General features: G+C 36.1%; 1 long non-coding RNA gene across 1 annotated transcript; it reads left to right on the top strand.

Moving 5' to 3' along the window:
• The first annotated feature begins 3345 nt into the window (after positions 1 to 3345).
• LOC127153798 (uncharacterized) lies at positions 3346 to 15604 on the top strand. The gene is made up of 3 exons (XR_007825336.1): positions 3346 to 3566; positions 6630 to 6693; positions 15316 to 15604. It is a non-coding gene; the product is annotated as an uncharacterized LOC127153798 (long non-coding RNA).
• Positions 15605 to 15627: the final 23 nt, after the last annotated feature.

Below are 15627 nucleotides of genomic sequence, written 5' to 3'. Positions count from 1 at the left end.
AGCGCACCGCGGGTCATGTGACAAAATTCAACCAATTAGCTTAATCCTTTCCTGTAATAACATTGAAAGCTCAGCCAAGATGGAGAAACAGCTGATCATAGCTGTACATTTTTAAATAAATTTAGTAGCAGAGCTACAGCAAGTGATTTTTAGTGCTGGAAATCCGTTTGTCCTTTGGGACTTCTGCGTCTTCATTGAGAGTGCGGGTCATGGTTGCTTAGCAACAGCAGACGCCACGGGAGCGCAAGCTACAGAGCGCTTTGGAAAGAAGAAGAAATCGGCGCGCCTAGTGTTTTCCATGCGTTTTTAGGCGCGATATGTGAATGGCGCATAGAGTGTACTTTTCATTGTTTTCACTCCGTGGTCCGTCTCAACCTCACACCGCAGACATTTTGCTTCAGACAAGCACCTGCAGGCCGCGGTTTCTGTTTGCGTCATCACAACATACTGTTTCGGCCTTGTTGTTTCAGTAATAAAAATCTTTCGGCCGAAAACCGAAAATGCACTTTTGGGCCGTTTTCAGCCGAACATTTTCGGTGGCCGAATATTCGGTGCATCCCTAATATTTACAGTAAGAATTTTACAAAATATCTTCATGGAACATGATATTTACTTAATATCCTAATGATTTTTGCCATAAAAGAAAAATCAATAATTTTGACCCATACAATGTATTTTTGGCTATTGCTACAAATAAACCCTACACAGTAAAATTCACAGAGTAAAATTAACTCTATTTAGAGAACATTTGGTCCCTCTCTAAATAGAGTTAAATTAACACTGAAGCAGAGTTAAAGTTAATGAGATAATGAAGTGATCAATTAAAAGGTGATTGAGCATTATTGATGAACACCTGCTGTTAACAAACAGAATCACTGAAGAAAAGAGAAACACAAGAACTACAACTGATTTCAGACACAGATTAAATCAACTGAAATAAAATAAGACATTAAATCTCTCAAAATCTGATTAAACAACTCCACAAACAGCATCACCAGCTTCACTCATTACTAAGCAGACTGGCTTAATTGTAATAATAATAATTTAAAAAAAAAAAAAAAAAAAAAAAAAAAACATAATGCCACCATAATTGTGGTCAAGGTTTGCTTTAGTTTGTCTCTTGACCCTTTAATGACTTACAATAGTTTTGCTTTTAAGCAATTGTAATTTTGCTTTGCAACAAACATTTGTGTATTGCTGAATCAAATGTTTGAAACAACAGATTATTTTACACTTTCTGCTTATAGCTCATTTGTGTGAACATTATAAAGTGATCTTTCTCTTTGGTTTATTGATGGGCATATTGCTGAAAAAAGGTCCTATTAAACAATCACCACCATAAAGCTTCAATTTTGAAAAATGAAGGTGCAGTTGCTCAGGATTTTAGACATGAACACTTATCATATGATCCTCAACAGTGGTGACAATAATTATTCATACTGCAGTGCATGATGGGAGTTTTTACTGTGGTGTTACCCAGCATGCATTGCAGCATGAAGCATTTTGTTGTCGCCGTTGTTGAGATTCATATGCTGGTTCTTGATGACTGTGTGTCTCTGAGTAATAGTGGTGTTTATTTATGCTTTACTACTACATCATAGTTTTTTTTCTTTTTGTTGCTCAAGTTTCTTGGGGTTGTTTATGGTTATCAAAATGCATAAAATAAGGAAACATTTACCCTGGATGTAATCAAATCATCTCCCAATAAACATTTCAACATAAAAAGTCAACTAAAATGTGTTTAACGCGAAGCACTGATGACTCTGTTTTATAACATCACGTACAGTTAAACAGAGATCGAACCCAAAAACTGAAGGGTCAAGAGCTCAACTAAAGCAAATGCTGATCTCCATGATGGTAGCGTCATTTTAACCACTAAACATCAACTTTTGCTCCTCTGTAAATCTCAGTAAGAGATTCTGTAGACGTGTGACAGAAATAAAGTCAGTCTGGTTAATAATGAGTGAAGCTGGTGCTGCTGTTTGTGGAGTTGTTTAATCATCATCTGCTGAAATCTTGAGAGATTTAATCACTTATTTTATTTCAGTTGATTTAATCTGTGTCTGAAATCAGTTGTAGTTCTTGTGTTTCTCTTTTCTTCAGTGATTCTGTTTGTTAACAGCAGGTGTTCATCAATAATGCTCAATCACCTTTTAATTGATCACTTCATTATCTCATTAACTTTAACTCTGCTTCAGTGTTAATTTAACTCTATTTAGAGAGGGACCAAATGTTCTCTGAATAGAGTTAATTTTACTCTGTGGATTTTACTGTGTAAGACTGGTTTTGTGGTCCAGGGTCACATATAGCCTGTATATCAAATTTGATCTTTTAATTGCATCTTAATACATTAAGCCATATTAAGTGTTAATCTACGGGAGGAAAATGCTTAAGGAGAGACTTCATATTCTCTCGTTCATATTCTGCTTCATATTCATATTCGTTCATATTCTGCTGTCCTGTGGCCACGGATTTTCGGGTCTTGTTTTTATCTCCTACAGATGACTTACAGGACCCTGTATGCTATGCTAAATTAGTTTTAATCATTTAACCACCACAGCATCTTGTCTCTATTGACAACACACACCATTTGTGTGGATTGCAAGTGACGTGGCAGGTAGCTGAGAGTGCAGGTGGCGATTGTAAGTGACATTGTAATTTAGTTTATTTTTTACTGTCTTCACCACCTGGCTACTGTTATAAAATGTTGAGAGATTCAATTAAAAAATTAATAAATATATAAAACAAAGTAAAAAATAGACTGCAAATTATGTCACTTGCGGAAGTGCAGTTGTCTGAAAGTGCAGGCGTCTGAAAGTGCAGGTGCATGTCTGCAGCCAGACCCTATTGGGAAAGACTCAAAAACACACATGCAATTCTAAAAATACACACACTCACAGTCCATGATACACTCGTGATTTTTAAACATTTCATATTTTTGTACACAGTTGTAAATCTGTGAATTGTGTTTTGCAATTTGTGAAACTTATTTTATGAATTTATATTCTTACTTTGTGCATGTGAAATGGTTTTTGTGAATATATACTGTATTTTTGTGCATGTGTGTATGGTGTCTTTTGCATGAATTATTAATGAGTCTAATCTGCTTCCATACTTTTCAGCCTCCTTGATATGCTGCTAAAATCCACATCATGGTAAGTGTGCACACTAGGCACCTTGCACACTTTTCTGATATCCTGTATGGTATTTGTTACTCGGTGCAACCACGCATTTCCTTTTTAGTCACATGATATACGAGAAAGCAAAACTTAAAGTATCTCTCTTTTTTGCTTTTTGGCGGGCTTTGGCTGCTTTTTCACTTGATTTCAAGGAACTGCTCTGGTGTGGTTTCAAGATATATGTGATATATACGAGAAGCTTCATTTGCTGAAGACACGGAGAGAGACAGACAGACATCAATACTCATGTACATTTCAAGGAACTGCTCTGGTGTGGTTTTAAGATATATGTGTCTATATAAATACCAGCAGAGAACCTTTATTTGCTACTTCTGGAAGAGGGCTGAAGACAGAGAGAGAGAGAGAGAGACAAACATCAATACTCATGTACTGTATGACTTTATTATTAGTAGTAGTAATAGTAGTAGTAGTATTTTCACTTTGATTTCAAGTATTATTATTATTATTTTCACTTTGATTTCAATTATTTTTGTATAACAATTTTAGTCATTATTTTCCTTTATAGTTATTTGATTAAGGGTGCGGCAAAAATGAACCACTTTTATATTCCAGTTGCGCTGATGGGGAACTTTGTAACACTGCGTTACAATCTGCCCCGCTGTTATTAAACTATGCTATTCTATGACATTAGCCATGTAATTTTCACTATTTACTTTTATGGATTTTAAAAAGAAACAAAAATAAACGTGAATAAAGACTGACAATCGATGTTTAATGTTCAGAAATTGTGTATGTGTTTAATCTATTTGCTCACATTGTTTTAAACAATACTGTATAGCTGTGTTTTGCGATCAGGGCCGTCCCACGCATGGTTGATTTTTTTTTTTTTTAATTAAAACATTATTTTATTTGAAAAAGTTAATCATTTTATTTTATTGACAAAATATTTTAGTTTGTCATGTATATTTTTTCATTAGGTCAGATAACATTTTAAGCTGTCATATGGTCATGTTACAACGTGCCACTCACAGGTTACAATGTACCCCACCTACGGGGCATGTTGTCACTTTTCACTTCCTTTTTTGAGGTAAATAACGAAAAACTTATACTCTGTAATTATGAAACCAAGCGACATATTTGTACAAGACAAGTGTAAAATTAATGTGGATAAAAAAAATTATACTCTGAACCACACGTGGATTTACACAAACTGAGAAATTTAAAAAATGTTAGGTTGTGCCCCGCGCTCCCCCTATGCAACTGCTGAACAGTCGAAAAACGAAGGCCAAGTCTGTGATCATTTAAATCTCCACGCACCTGATATACTAAAGTAAACTGGTCATTTAAGATGCATATTCTGAAATGAACGTCAGTTCAATAAGTGAAAGTAAAAACTAGCGGCGCTTTCGGTATCTTAGCTGCATTAACTGCAGATGGTTTTTCACATGTATGATCACTGATCTATAATAGAGAACTGGATAGCTCATGACGTCATAGAAGTGAAGCCACTGCGCCGCCATATTGCTATTCCCTAGTACTCGCAAACATTCTATTGAATGAATAGGAAATAATACGACTTTAATGAGAAAACATCACCTAACAAGTCAGCGTTTTCATATCTTACGTCTCACTGTACATTCTCACAACGCAAACGTCCTAAGCATGTAAACGTTTATTTGTTTCATATCCGGAATTCCCTCTGCTTATTAAAAAGTTACGTTCATATACATTACAGCAGGGAACAGCAGAGGAACATGATAAACATCGGACGTTCACCATGTTTACAAATGACAAAATGCTCATTCTGAAATCTAAATAAACATTTATGCTTTGTATACATATAATTTGCCTTACAGTTAATCACTGTTTATGCTGTTTTGTTATAGTGTTTTTATTCGTACAGGCTAAATGCATGTTTCAACAATTATTTCGTTAACAATTTTTAAGCAGGTATGGTTTAAACGTTTGTTAATTCAGCCTACATACCATTCATGTTGGGATAAATGTTAATAATAAACGTTAATAATACAAAAATGTCAAATATAACATTCTGAATATAGAAATATCAAATGATTTAAATAAAATAATAAAAGATAAAATGAAAATGAAACTTTATAAATTAAACTATAACTGTCAGCAGATGGCGGTAAATCACTGATTTTATCACTGAATCATTCATTCAAGAATGATTGTGTAATTGAATCAATGACTCGTTTAAAAACGCACGTTAATTTATAAACGGAACACAGCTGTGTTTGAATAGAGATGCGGCTCAGCTGTGACTTTGTTTCAGACTATTTTCATTGACGAAATTGAGCAAAATCAGGTAGTGCTATAGTCAGATAAATGTAATTTAAGGCACTTAATATAATAGAATTTGCGCGATCTTTAAAAGTTTGAAACTGATGTTGCTCAATTAGGGACAGAATATACACATCATAACTTGGAGAAATAATGATGACTAATTGCATATGGTACGGATTTAAATACATATCGAGCTTTCCAAGATTTGAATTTCAATACAGCATAGAGCAATATAGTAACAGAGGCCTGTGTTGTATTGTATATTCAAATCAATTTCAGATACCAATACCAGATATACATTCATGTTTAATATGTCCTACATAATTCCTTACAGAAAGAAATATAATTTGTGTTGGATCAGTTACCTGTGTCTGCAAGTGCAGCTGACACACCCACCTGAACGATTTCAAAAGATTGCTTATCCTGCTCGAAAAGACGATAAACATGGTAGATAACATTTTAAGTAAAAATGTATTTACATATACATATTATAAAAACTAGTCCTGTGTGACTGATACGCTTAAAATCGGGTGATTTTAGGTCAGCGGTTTGGCTGTGAGTCAATGGTGCTCTCTGTCGGTAGGGAATAGTAAGATGGCGGATCGAACGCTTCCGGTGGCTTCACTGTCTTAGGGCAGTTTAGAACGCAATGAGCGATCCAGTCATTATATATCCACCTTATTTTTCCCATAAGAGTGGGTGCAGCCATTTGTAATTTTTTTGTGTCTGGCTTCCGGTCTCATCCACTTCCAGCTATATTTAGCTGCACAAAAAGCTCGTTTTGCTGCTTGATATTGCAAACTGATATTATTTTAATGTATTAGCTTAATTATGAACACACTGGTTTGTGGTGCAAACTGTTTTACCGTTTACTGCACTTCGATATTCTTCTCGTTATTTCCCTATGGCGGATTATGAACCGGACGTCTAACACATTACTAGAAAACAGCTTACTTCCGCATTGAAAAATAAGGTGGATAGATCAGTGTGTATGATCTGTTTTTGTTTACTTCCTGTTTGCCCATATTTGGTTCTGTTACTGTCCTCATTAGTTTATTAGCTAATTATTAATTAGCTCCACACCTGTTTCTGTTTCTCCTTTTGGATTACTCCTGCGTTGTGTGCTTTTACTAGCACAGATTGCTTACATAATGTCATTTATTATTATTTTTATATTTCTTAAAGTGAACCGTCAATCAATAAAGAAACAAGAGAGCACACCATGACAGAGACGAGAGAAACATGCAGGGTAAGTTATGTGCACTTAGGTGATTTGTATTTATTTAAATTGTTTTAATGGTAAAAATGTTTAATAACATATTATAACAGCATATAAAAGTTTGTGTGTGTGCCGCCATGTTTAGAATTTGAAAGATTTAAGAATTTAAAGTTAATAATTCAGCTAATCTGCTAAGTACAGAGAAGACAAGTCCTATTAGCGCCTGCTGGTAGATGCCATAACTATGTTGTCTTGATCCAAAATGTATCTTTCTCAGACTTTGAAAACTTTTTTTTTTTTGTATTATACAATTTTAGATGACTATAACAACAAAAAAGTTCAGTACTCTAGAACTACTGATAACAATAGTAATTATCAAAAATAAACTGTTTTTTATATTGGCAGACTGCTTCTTTTAATTAATAATATTTTGCTTGTGTGGTTTAGGGAAAAATGAATTTCTTTCCTAGCCTTTCCTAGGTTTCACTAATGACTTTTCCCCAGAAAAACATGTATAGTGATGAATGCCAAAATATTAAATGTCATGGATGAATATTTACTGATTAATCCACTATTTTGTAGAGGGAGATCAAAATGGCTTCACCTTTCAAGTTACAGTGGGGTATAAATGCCTACAGAAAGATGGCAGCATTGTTATCTTATTTTTCCTATTTATAGATTGGTAGTTCTATTAGTAAAATCTGTTGACTTTAGCAATCTTTGTTACATTATGTGCCAATGGTGACCATTCAAATACAGAAAGGGCACTTTTCTTTTTTTTTTTTTTTTTTTTTTTTTTTTTTTAATTTTTATTGCCAGTGGGCAGTGTAGTTTGACAGAAAGCGAAGTGGGAGAGAGAAAAGGGGGTGGGATCGGGAAAAGGTCCACAAACCAGGATTCAAACTCAGGTCGCCCACAGTGCAATGGTGCTATATGTCAATGTGCTAACCACGAGGCTATTGGTGCTGATGGAAACAACACTTTTCAAGTTTTTCTCCAAAGTTTGCATGCCTGTAACTTAAGAAGTATTAAAGATATCTTAATACCCTTTTAGATATTATTAATAAAAGAAAAAAAAAAAAAAACTTTTCTTTTGGCATCTTTACTTTTAAGGCCCTATAAGATTCAGTTCCAGAGATATTGAAATTCCAATATGGCTCCAGGAGTATGTCATTAAAATGTACACATTTTCAGTGGTCAAAAAACAAATGTGGGTCAGTTTGAAAAAAAAAAAAGATACTTATTTTCTTTCAAAGAGGAATGTCTGAAGAACAAATAATGTTGAAATTAGAGATCTCATTTATTTCTGTAAAGACAGCTGCATTAAACACACCTGTTTGAGTGCCATAAATATTATTTTTCCAAAGTTTGCGTGCCGTTTGTGTGCCTGTAACTCAAGAAGTATTAAAGATATTGGCATATGATTTTAGATTTTAGTTGTTAATAAACTTTCTTTTGGAATCTTAATTTTCAAGGCCTTTGCATCATTCAGTCCCAGAGATCTGGGGCTCCATGTCCAGATTGTTGAATGTTACCCATTCAGTGGGTTCAATGCAGCCGATGCTTATTTTATTTCAAGAATAATGTCTGAAGCAGCAATTGCATACACTCAAAAAAATGTTTCAGCCTAAACTTAAACTTTATATTTTAAAAACTTAAAAAAAAACAAATCAGTTAAACTTAATGTGATTCAGATGCATCAGTCTTACGTAAATGAAACTGGTAAAGTGTATGTAATAGTTCCCAGTGTTAAACCCTGCTCAGTGTTCATGTGTTTCCACACTACAGAGTGTTCAAGTAGCATTAACACAGTGTTGGAGTTAAGGAGATCATTATGTCATGATTGACTAATAATGATGAACACCTGCTGTTTACAAGCAGAATCACAGAAGAAAAGAGAAACACAAGAATCAGCCACAGCCAAAGATAAAATGAACTTAAATAAATGAAGACATTAAATCTCTGATTAAACAACTCGTCAAACAACATTACAGTTTGACTTGATTTCTGTCATATATCTACAAATATTATTTGAGAACGTCTAAACAGAAGTTTAGATGTTTTATTTAAAAAAAAAAAAAAAGTTTGAATTGACCTTACCATCATGGCAATGAGGGTTTACTTTAGTTGGACTCTTTACCTTTTATTTTTTTTTGGCTGTTGTAATTGCACAGTAAAATCCACAAAGTAAAATTAACTCTATTCAGAGAACATTTGGTCTCTCTCTAAATAGAGTTAACGCTGATCAGATAATTAAGTGATCAATTAAAAGGTGATTGAGCATTAGTGATGAACACCTGCTGTTAACAAACAGAATCACTGAAAAAAAAGACAAACACAAGAACTACAACTGATTTCAGACACAGATTAAATCTCTCAAGGTCTCAGCAGATGGTGATTAAACAACTCCACAAACAGCATCACCAGCTTCACTCATTATTAACCAGACTGACTATATTTCTGTCAGACAACTACAGAATCTCTTACTGAGATTTACAGAGGATCAAAAGTTGATGTTTTAGTGGTTAAAATGACGCCACCATCATGGAGATCAGCATTTGCTTTAGTTGAGCTCTTGACCCTTCAGTTTTTGGGTTCGATCTCTGTTTAATTGTACGTGATGTTGTAAAACAGAGTGGTCAGTGCTTTACGTTAAACACATTTTAATTTACTTGTTGAAATGTTTATTTGGCGATGATTTGATTACATCTAGGGTGACTGTTTCCTCAATTCATGCATTTTGATAACCATAAACAACCCCATGAAACTTCAGCAGCAAAAAGAAAAAAACTATGATGTAATAGTAAGGAATTATTTTAGGCTCATGTAAAGCATAAATAAACACCACTATTACTCAGAGACACACAGACATCAAGTACCAGCATATGAATCTCAACAATGGTGACAATCAACAAAATGCTTCATGCTGCAATGCATGCTGGGTAACAACATAGTAAAAACTCCCATCATGCACTGCAGTATGAATAATTATTGTCACCACTGTTGAGGATCATATGATAAGTGTTCATGTCTAAAATCCTGAGCAAATACACCTCTTTTTTTTTTTCAAATTTGAAGCTTTATGGTGGTGATTGTTTAATAGGACCTTTTTTCAGCAAGATGCCCATCAATAAACCAAAGAGAAAGATCACTTTATAATGTTCACACAAATGAGCTATAAGCAGAAAGCGTAAAATAATCTGTTGTTTGAAACATTTGAGTCAGCAATACACAAATGTTTGCTGTGAAACAATATTACAATTGCTTAAAAACAAAATTATTGTAATCAAAAAGGGCCAAGAGACAAACTAAAGCAAACCTTGACCACAATTATGGTGGCATTGTTTTTTTTTATTTTTTTTATTTTTTTTATTATTGTTACAATTAAGCCAGTCTGCTTAGTAATGAGTGAAGCTGGTGATGCTGTTTGTGGAGTTGTTTAATCAGATTTTGAGAGATTTAATGTCTTTTATTTCAGTTGATTTAATCTGTGTCTGAAATCAGTTGTAGTTCTTGTGTTTCTCTTTTCTTCAGTGATTCTGTTTGTTAACAGCAGGTGTTCATCACTAATACTCAATCACCTTTTAATTGATCACTTCATTGTCTCTTTAACTTTAACTCTGCTTCAGTGTTAATTTTACTCCGTGAATTTTACTGTGTGTGTGTATGAAGCACATCTATTACATCAAAATAAAAAAGCCAAAAAAATAAGTGGTTAAGTGTTTTTTTTTTTTTTTTGGTGGTGTGATCATTATCATCCAGTGGTCAGTCTACTTGTTTCATAATGTTTGCAACAGGTGCATGAACTATTATGGATGTTTGTCTTATATACTAAACCTCAAAATCTATGGCATCCCTTTGACACACAGACATGAAGAATCAGCATATGAATCTCAACAATGGTGACATTCAACAGCTGCATGCTGGGTAGCAACAGGGTACAAAACTCACTTATGACTCCCAGCATGCAGCTGTTGAATGTCACCATTGTTGAGATTCATATGCTGATTCTTCATGTCTGTGTGTGTCTGAATGATATTGGACATTTTAAGAAAGTAATAGTAACAGCTGTGAAGTATTGTTTTGCTTTTGTGGATTCTACGAAACATTTTTCCCTGTTTTGTGATTGCCACAGTTTTGTTTTATTGTCATAGTTTTGTTTCGTTTTCATTTCCTTGTTTATTTGTTGCTTTTTGGACTGCTCTCGCTGGTTTTTGGACTCTACCTGTTTTGTCGATTATGATGTTGTTTTGCCTGTTTGTCTGGATACTGACCCTGCCTGTCTGACTACGATCTGTGAAATAAAGCTCGCACTTGGATCTTACACGCTTCCTATGAGTCCTGCTTGTTACAGAATACTTCGCCTCCCAAAGATCCAGCGGCTTACAACACAGATTACTATGGATCCGGCATCCCGCCTTTTCCGCCTCCGCCAAGGTAACCAGCCCATTGAAGATTATGTTGTTAATTTTTGTGAGCAGTGCCATTTGGTGGGATTTAATGACACTGCACTAAAATATATCTTCCAACATGGACTCAAGGACTCACTCAATTACCTCATGCCTCGCCATACCCCTCACTGGACACTTGAACAATACATAGACTTTGCACTCCGCTTAAATGGATCACCTTTTACTGTTGGGATTGCGGACGAGGGGCCCCGCAATCCTGCAGTAACCCCCATACCACAACCTGCTCACGTCATGTCAAGCAAGCCAGAAACCTTTCACGCCAAGCCTGCCAAGTCAAAGCCTACTCAAGTTATGTCCACCACGCCAAAACCAGTTCACGTCGTGCCTGTTCAAGTCACACCCATCAAGTCAAGGTCTGCAAACGTCACGTCTGTCAAGCTACTGCCTGTTCACTCCACATCCGCCAAACCTCCACCTGCTCACGCCAAGCCTGCCTCTCCAGGGCCAGTCCACAAGATGGCCGCCATCCCAGAGCCAGTCCACAAGATGGCCGCCATCCCAGAGCCAGTCCACAAGATGGCCGCCATCCCTGAGCCAGTCCACAAGATGGCTGCCATCCCAGAGCCAGTCCACAAGATGGCCGCCATCCCCAAGCCAGTCCACAAGATGGCCGCCATCCCCGAGCCTGTTCACAAGATGCCGCCATCCCCGAGCCTGTTCACAAGATGGCTGCCATACCCAAGCCTGTTCACAAGATGGCTGCCCCGTCTGAGTCCCCAGCCAAGATGGCTGCCACGCCTGAGCCTCATCAAGTCAAAATCATCTCACCCAAATCTCATCTCGCCATGTCTGCTGCACCCAAAGCAACTCAAGTGATGCCTGATCCTCCGGTGTCAAGTCAAGTCAGGGCTACAGTTTCTGTGCCAAGTCAAGATACAGCTGTTTTCCATGAGCCAAGCCAAGATACAGCTGTTGTTCTCCATGAGTCAAGCCAAGACACAGCTGTTGTTCTCCATGAATCAAGCCAAGACACAGCTGTTGTTCTCCATGAGTCAAGCCAAGACACAGCTGTTGTTCTCCATGAGTCAAGCCAAGATACAGCTGTTGTTCTCCATGAATCAAGCCAAGATACAGCTGTTGTTCTCCATGAGTCTAGACAAGTCACAGCTGTTGTTCTCCATGAGTCAAGCCAAGACACAGCTGTTGTTCTCCATGAGTCAAGCCAAGACACAGCTGTTGTTCTCCATGAATCAAGCCAAGATACAGCTGTTGTTCTCCATGAGTCAAGCCAAGATACAGCTGTTGTTCTCCATGAGTCAAGCCAAAATACAGCTGTTGTTCTCCATGAATCAAGCCAAGATACAGCTGTTGTTCTCCATGAGTCAAGCCAAGTCACAGCTGTTGTTCTCCATGAGTCAAGCCAAGATACAGCTGTTGTTCTCCATGAATCAAGCCAAGATACAGCTGTTGTTCTCCATGAGTCAAGCCAAGATACAGCTGTTGTTCTCCATGAATCAAGCCAAGATACAGCTGTTCCCCACGAGTCAAGCCAAGTCACAGCTGTTCCCCACGAGTCAAGCCAAGTCACAGCTGTTCCCCATGAGTCAAGTCATGTTACAGCTGTTCCCCATGAGTCAAGTCACGTTACAGTTGTTGTTCCTGAATCAAGTCACGTTACAGCTGTTGTTCCTGAGTCAAGTCACGTTACAGCTGTTGTTCCTGAGTCAAGCGATGTTGTTCCTGAATCAAGTCACGTTACAGCTGTTGTTCCTGAGTCAAGTCACGTTACAGCTGTTGTTCCTGAGCCAAGCCAAGTTACAGCAGATCTTCATGAGCCAAGTCAAGTTGCTGCTGTCGTCCATGAGCCAAGCCAAGCCACAGTTGATCTTCATGAGCCAAGCCAAGTTACAGCAGATCTTTATGAGCCAAGTCAAGTTGCTGCTGCTGATTCTGTAACGCCACGCCAGCAGAGGGAGCCCTCACCCATTGACTGCCTGTTGCTGCTTCCTCTGCTGCTTCTCTGGTAACTTCCTGTTTGGTGGCCATTTAAGGAGGCCTAAACCAAACAGGCGCTGCAAAGTATTGTTTTGCTCTTGTGGACTCTACCAAGCGTTTTTCCCTGTTTTGTTATTGCCACAGTTTTGTTTTATTGTCATAGTTTTGCTTTTTGTCTCATTGCCATAGTTTTGTCTAGTTTTCATTTCCTTGTTTATTTGTTACTTTTTGGACTGCTCTCGCTGGTTTTTGGACTCTGCCTGTTTTGTGGATTACGATATTGTTTTGCCTTCGTTACTCTGTTTGTCTGGATACTGACCCTGCCTGTCTGACTACGATCTGTAAATAAAGCTCGCACTTGGATCTTACACGCTTCCTACGAGTCCTGCTTGTTACATATATATATATATATATATATATATATATATATATTAATAAAATATGAAGCATAGATCAAGACATATCTACTGCTAAAGAGCACATTTGGCAGAAACACTGATAGTACCTCAGGCATTTAAGGTCTCACACTTGAAATAATTAACAGGATAATTCTAAACCCTAGGACAATGGAATCCTGACCATTTGGTTTTTGACCATTGAAAATGGGTAGGATACTAAATTTGGAGTTGCACTGAGAGCTTGATATCTCTGGGATTAAACCATTAAAAATGAAGATTCCAGAAGAAAAGTTTCTTAAGAACCATAATCTAAAATTATAGTACAATAACTTTAATACTTCTTAAATTACAGGCATGCAAATTTTGGAAAAAGAACAATTATGAGACTCAAATAGGAATGTTCTACGCAATTGTTTTGATAGAGGGAAATAACATACAATTCTAATTTCAACATTATTTCTTCTTGAGAAATAACATTGTTATTTAAATTTAAAAAAAAAAGCATTGGCTGCATACATACTGACCAACATTTGGTTTTCAACCACTGAAAATATAATATTCACAATCTGAAAATGGAGCCTCATTGAGATCACCATATCTCTGGGAATGAATGATGTAGAGCCTTGAAAATTAAGGTTCTAAAAGAAAACATTAACAACTAGAATCTAGACTTTTATTGTGGTATCTTTAATACTTCTGGAGTTATAGGCACGCAAACTTTGGAAAAGAATATTTATGGCACTCAGACTGGTATGCAGTTGTCTTGACAGAAAGAAACAAGATACATCTCCAGTTTCAAGATTATTTGTTATTCAGACATTCCTTTTTAAAAGAAAAGATGTCTTATATTTTTGCAAACTGACCCAAATTTAGTTTTTGGCCCCTGAAAATGTTTTAATGATATTTTAACAATTCAGTCAATTCAGTCAATTTAATTCTATTTAACAATTCTATTACAATTCTGATATCTCTGGAATCAAATTGCATAGGGACTTAAAATGAAAATGCCACAAGGAAAGTTGGTTAAGACCCAATATCTAAATAAGCATTAAGATATCTTTAATACTTCTTCCTATCTTTAATACTTTCCCCATTTTTGAATGGTCACCATTGGCACATAATGCAACAAAGATTGATAAGGTCAGCAGATTTTACTAATAGAACTACCAATCTCCCGCTACAAAATAGTAGATTACTTAGTAAATATTCATCAGTGACATTTAATATTTTGGCTTTCATCACTATACATGTATATCTTTCTTCAGAAAAAAATATTAGCAAAATAAAAAAAAATTGAGCTGGGGAAATTTTTTTTAAATTTGAGCTGGGGAAATTTTTTAAATTTGATAAGGAATTACCCTAAATGTGTCTTCACATTTTTCTGCAGTTTCAGTCACACATACAGACTACTAGACTTGCAAAATGCATGTGATGCTGTGGGTTTATTACAGATACAATGTCTACAATATTTTAATTATTTACGATATAAGGATACAAATAAGGCAAAATATGCCTCTAAAATGCCCCATCACTTGTCAGCTTTTGTGAGATGGCGCTCTATATAAGACCTCTGTTCTAGACTCTTAAGACAAAAATGTGCAAGTTACTACTGAACTGAGCCTGGAGGCAATTGTTCCACTCATACTGTCTAAAACCAAAATGTGAAGTATTGAAACAATAATGCAATCTATCAGTCTGAAAATGAGCTACAAATCAATACTGCCTGAAAGGTTTGATTTTCACAATATCATTAAATCGTTTAATTGTTCAAATTGAGTAGTAATAATCATAAGAAAATATTAGACAGAGGCTGACATAAATTAACATACTAGTCTTTTCTTTGACAGGGAACTGCAGAAGAGTTTAGAAAAGAAACAAAGAAACCAGATCAAACAGAAAAAGCAATGATTACAGGCTCAAAAATACTCTTTGACAGACTTCATCTTGAAGGCAGAAATGATCATAAACTGAGAGCTGCAGATGTTCTTCAGATAAGCAAACATTCATTACAGTCCAATGAGTCTTGTGCTGAAGAGGAGCTGATTCAGACTTTCATACAAAAACTACTTATGATGGACTACAGAGCAAGATACATTACTGTTAGAGATCCCAATGAACAAGATCAGATACAACAAAGACATAATGACTCATCTCAATCT

Source organism: Labeo rohita, chromosome 22 (genome assembly GCF_022985175.1).
Source record: "Labeo rohita strain BAU-BD-2019 chromosome 22, IGBB_LRoh.1.0, whole genome shotgun sequence".
Classification (NCBI taxonomy): Eukaryota; Metazoa; Chordata; class Actinopteri; order Cypriniformes; family Cyprinidae; genus Labeo; species Labeo rohita.
Note: the sequence above shows the minus strand (reverse complement) of the source record. Positions and strands in the feature narration are given on the sequence as shown.